Consider the following 5,792-nt stretch of genomic DNA (forward strand, 5'->3'; position numbering starts at 1 on the left):
TGGTGCAAAACTATTATTCAAATGTTCAACTGTGAATATATATTGAACCTCTAACACAAAAGAAATAATTGAAACAATTCAGAATAAATAAAGATTTCAAATTCAACAAATATTCTGTAGTTTAATCGAATTTTTATAATAATAGGTTAAACAATATTATCAGGATATTGTAGTTTTGGCTGCTTTTTTCTGTTGTAAATATCCTTTTAGAATGTAAAATCCAAAATTTGATAAATAACCTATGGTAACAGTAACATTTAAGATTTAGCACTTTATAATATATACAAATCTTAGCTACATACGTAATGAAATAAATGAATTAAAAGCGAAAAAGAAGTGGAGTGCTGAAAAGAGTGAGGCTAACTAATAATTGCAGTTAGTGGTTTGCCATTGCCCCTACCCCATACTAGTATAAAGATAGAATTAAAAAAAACACCTTCAGTAATTAAAAATATTTTTTTTTAACTTCAAATCATCCTGAACAGAGCACATTTCTACTGAGACATATTTACTTAAAAAAATGTATTTGTTCAGCTTTATAAACACTTTCATGCTTAAATTTTTCAAATGCTTTCAAGGAGAAAATATCACTTAACTATAAAATTATTTAAGTATTAATAAAAATACCATTAAATTATTTTTTAAATATTGAAAATAAATTCAAAATACATTATTCTGAAATTGCATTGTATTATTATGAATACAAGAGTTACAGGAGTTTATTACAAACCTATCTGATGTTTTTCATATAATAACATCAGTTTTGTGATAAAGGGATATAATTCTTGTATACACAATACCAGAAATTCAAAATTTCAAAGTAAAATGAACATAGCATAGACCAATATATAATGAGAAAAATACAACATTTAATTGTGCTTGGTCAGCTGAATATAAGTTGTTCAAGAAAGGTAAATATGATTGTCAATGAAAGGCATTTGTTTTAAGCAAAATGGGTGAAAGTGCTTTGAAATCTCGCATGGCTGACACAAACACAAAACGAACGAAAGCTGTAAATAGTTGACCAATTTTGTTTGTTGTATATAAAGAACTTGATACCTTTAAAACTACTTCATGAAATTAAGAGATAAATGAAAATGACTTCCTGTTGTCAATTTTTCAGATTTTTGGTTTATTATATCATTGTTATATATCAAATTTTGTTTTGAAAACATGAATTTTGTCTGGAAAAGCCCTTAAAAAACTTTGAAAAATCCTTGAAAATCTGTAAGGACCCTTGAAATATATCACTATGACTCAGATTGATTGTGCTCAATAGACTTGTAACTGGAATCAACATGATACTGGATCTGGATGTTATAGACCGGCTGGAAGAAGCTACAATTATTAAGGGCCAGATGAGGTTCGGCAATCAATACATAATTAGAAAGGCAAGAAATGTGACCAGTAGCAATGCTATCCCTATGACAAACCCAGACCATGTCAGATTGAGAATGGGGAGCCTATTTTGATGGTGACAAGTAGACAGCAGAATGGCAATAGGCTACAAAGCCACCCATGTTAACAAACTGGGTTAACTGCTTCAAAAGCATGCTAAGAGAAGAGATGTTACGAGGTGGATCGACAAAGGAATTTTTTAAACCATAGTCAGAGAAGGTTGCAGGAATTTTGCCACTCTTGGCAGTGGTTCAACCTACCACAAAAAAAGTCAGACCAGTGTTGAACTTCTATGAGTTGAACAAGTATGTGGCATGCCACATCAAAGATGGGATTCATGTATGTGAAGAAGTCATGAGAGAGTGGAGAAGAATAATACAAACAACTGAAGTCATGAATATTAAAGTTGGTCTACTTTAATATTTTCTTGAAAAAAAGATTTCTGCCTCAACAGAAAAATATTAAACAAAATGGTTACCCGGAAAATTATTTTACCGAAAATTATTAATATTAAACTATAAAAAGGATGATACTAGAATTAAATTTTTTTTTTTTTTAATTTACACTCAATCAGATGTGCTTTATGCACTAATGAAAACTTAATTGGCATTTTGTTGCACTTTTTAAGATTTTAAATATTTATAAATTTTCTCATTATAAAAAACGATTATTATATTGATTATAATTTTTTGACAGAAGAAATAAAATTAATTGCATATAAAACATTAGAAGAAAAATGTAAAATTATCCAATTATATCCATACATTTTGTGAAATTATGTAAATATATTCTGTAAAAAATGATTATTTAGTAAATCTGAAATTTATTTGATTTTAAAAGAAAAAAACATGGATTGAAAAATTTTAAATCAATAAATTATCAATACATTTTGTCATTATAGAAAAGGATGATTGAATTCAAAAGAAAAAATAACTATAAAATCCAAAATCAGCCAATTATCAATAAATTTTGTCATTAAAAAAATTTATTCATGTACATTCGACATAATTTATGTATACTTTTTAATTTTAATGAAATAAAACATTTTTCTCATTATAATTATTAAAATAAAACAATTATCGTTTTCATGACAATGATGTTTTTTTAATGTTGTTTTTCTCTTTTGCAAATAAAAATTAATCTAATAATCATATTTTTATGACGACAAAATTTATTAATAATTTAATGATTTTAGATTTTTCTCACGATTTAAAATTTTTCTTCTAATGTTTTATATGCAATTAATTTTATTTCTTCTGTCAAAAAATTATAATCAATATAATCGTTTTTTATAATGAGAAAATTTATAAATATTTAAAATCTTAAAAAGTGAAACAAAATGCCAATTATATTTTTATTAGTGCATAAGGCACATTTGATTGAGTGTAAATAAAATAGTTTTTTTTTTTTTAATTCTAGTATCTTCCTTTTTAAAGTTTAATATTAATAGTTTTCGGTAAAATAATTTTCTGGGTAAACATTTTGTTGAACACTTTTCTGTTGAGGCAGAAATCGTTTTTCAAGAAAATACCTAACTTTTTTAAATTATATTCATCAACAACATAATAAAATGATATTTATTAATTAATAAAACATACTCAGAATAACATGAAAAGTATCATCGCATAATGTAATATTTGTTTTATTAATCAATAATACAAGAAGTTTTCTTTTGTTTTTTTTGTTTCCTAATAACACAAGATGCGTTAAAAAATAAAGTAATTTTTTAAAATAAATATATTGTTTTGTTTTTTGTGTATTTACTCTGTGACTCCGTTCCATTCAGTTGTGTTACATAATCAACCGTATCCACTTCTGATAGTTTGATTTTTGCCAAACACTGATCTTGGACATTACTTTAAAAAATATACAAATTTATTTTCTTTTGGAGGGGAAGGCTATTTTTAAAACTATATCTACTTCCATATTTTCTTTAAATTTCTATTTTTGAGCAATTATCGAGATTCCCAAGACGCGATACTCCCATGTAGAAAACTTTTTTTGTTCTAAAGTAACACTCGACACTACTTTTTTTTAAAACTAAATAAACGTTTTAAACTAAAAACTTACAAAACTAGGTAGAAAATGAACACTTAGAAAATCGATTTTATATATTTTAAAACAACAGTAAACAATTAATTTTATTTATTGCGGACCATTATCCTCAGCTTTTCTCAGTTGTTTCACAATGTTTCGGCCAACTATTCCTCTGGCCTTCATCAGTTGGTAACCGTGACAGATAGGAACTCTGAATCTCCTGACTGCATTCACTGCAATTACTGCCTTCCATAGTTGTTGTTGTCTTCTTACCACATGTTGGCCAAGTAAGCCTCTGACCGGCTTTGGGTAGGATTGAAACCGCTATCTTCAGACAATTCTCACCTGGAACCATAAAGATTCAACGTCTCTATCAACTGCGCCACGGGCCTCGAAGGGCGATCAAGGTTGAATTTTTTGGTCTTATAAATTCATGTTTATTTACTATCTGATCTTCCATGGTCGGGTCCGTATCGAATGGTATATATATTATTTAATTGGAATTCATTATTGAGATGAGTATTATTTTTTGATTTTATTTATTGCGGACTATTATCCTCATCTTTTTCTTAGTTGTTTCACGATGTTTCGCCCAACTATTCCTTTGGCCTTCATCAGGTGGTAACTGCGGTGGATAGTCAGGAGATTCAGAGTTCCTATCTGTCGCGGTTACCACCTAACGAAAGTCAGAGGTATAGTTGGTCGAAACGTTGTGAAACAACTAAGACAAGATGAGGATAATAGTCTGCAATAAATAAAATTAATAAATAATACTCATCTTAATGATGAATAATATAAACAGTAAACAAGTAAATATATTTTTAAAAAATATATATTATGGGGGGGGGGTAGTTTCTTTTAAAAACAATGCCCCCTTCAAGAACCATCCTAAAATGTGTTTCCAATCGATATATATTCAATAATGGAGAGCTTTCTTAGCTATCAAAAATAGACGAGTTTTCCTAAATTTTACGCTGCATCCACTTTTAAAATAAGTTAAACCACTACCAACTTAGCAAGCTAGGTAGAAAAATCGATTTAAAACAATAATAAATAAGTATAAATATTTCAAACATATTATGCGGTCTGTAATTTCGTTTTTGAACTGAATAAACAAACACTTTAAAATAAGTTGAATCACTAACAACTTAGCCAGCTAGGTAGAAAACGAACGCTTAGAAATCGATTTTACCTTTTTTAAAACAACAGTAATTAACTAAAAATATTTTTAAAAAATGTTAGGAGGGGTACTCTCTTTGAAAAACAATATTTCCTTCAAGAATGGTCCTAAAATGTGCATATGCATTTTTGGTGTCACGCTATTTGCAAATAGTGTTTTCATGTGAATTCAAGTTTTCACGATATCTGTTTTTTATTCAATTGTAAGGTGGAACCACAGAATAGATACAAAACACCCTCTCCTCGCCATGTTAAGAATGGCTTTCAAAATAATAAAATTATTATTTCAACACGGTACCAAAAATACATTAGTACCTAAAATTTTACTTTGCAATTTTTTTATTTTTAAATTATAAAACAAAACACATATAATAATTTGAAAACTTCACCCCGCTTTATTTTTTATTTGTTAAATACGTGATTAATTAAAATTAAATTACAATCACATCCTTACATTAGAAATAATAGTGCGATTAAATTCTACCTATTGTTTATTTCAAACTGTAAACAAACTTCTGGTTAAATTAATTGATACTGGTGTTGAACATAAAGGGTTCCTTTTTATTTTGGCAGAAAGGTTAGTATAAATAGTTATAGTGGAAAACCCGTAATATCCAAATCTGTAAAGTATATTTTTCTTTTTAAATCGATATTATATCAAAATATATCTCAAATAAATCAGAATAACATGAGCATTATTATTATCACTATTCTAAAGGAATTCATAAAACATTTGGTGAAGAAATTTAAAATTTGTTTTTTTTATGCTATACCTATGGCTTCATTCCTTATTTTCACTCCCCCCCCCTCTCTCTCTCCATATATCTTTCTCTCTCTCTCTCTCTGTAAAAATCAATGTGCAAGCGATAAGAAAATATAAACCGCTTGAAGTAGCATCAACAATTCTAGTAAGCAGTCAGTCTGATGCTGTTAGAAATAAAGAGTAGTAGTAATAGTTATAGCAGTAGCGGACAGTTATTAAATGTTATGTTATGGTAGTATGAATAGTCGCCCGGTTGAGAAACCCTTAAGGAACACTTTTGTAAAAAATATTTTTTTTAAATCGATATTATGAATCATATAAAATAATATCTGGAATGAAACAGAAGAACATGGAGATTATTATTATCACTATTCCAAAAGAATTCATTAAATATTTGGCACAGAAATTAAAAATG

Source organism: Euprymna scolopes, unplaced genomic scaffold (genome assembly GCF_053919585.1).
Source record: "Euprymna scolopes isolate OS-2025 unplaced genomic scaffold, ASM5391958v1 sca168, whole genome shotgun sequence".
NCBI lineage: Eukaryota > Metazoa > Mollusca > Cephalopoda > Sepiida > Sepiolidae > Euprymna > Euprymna scolopes.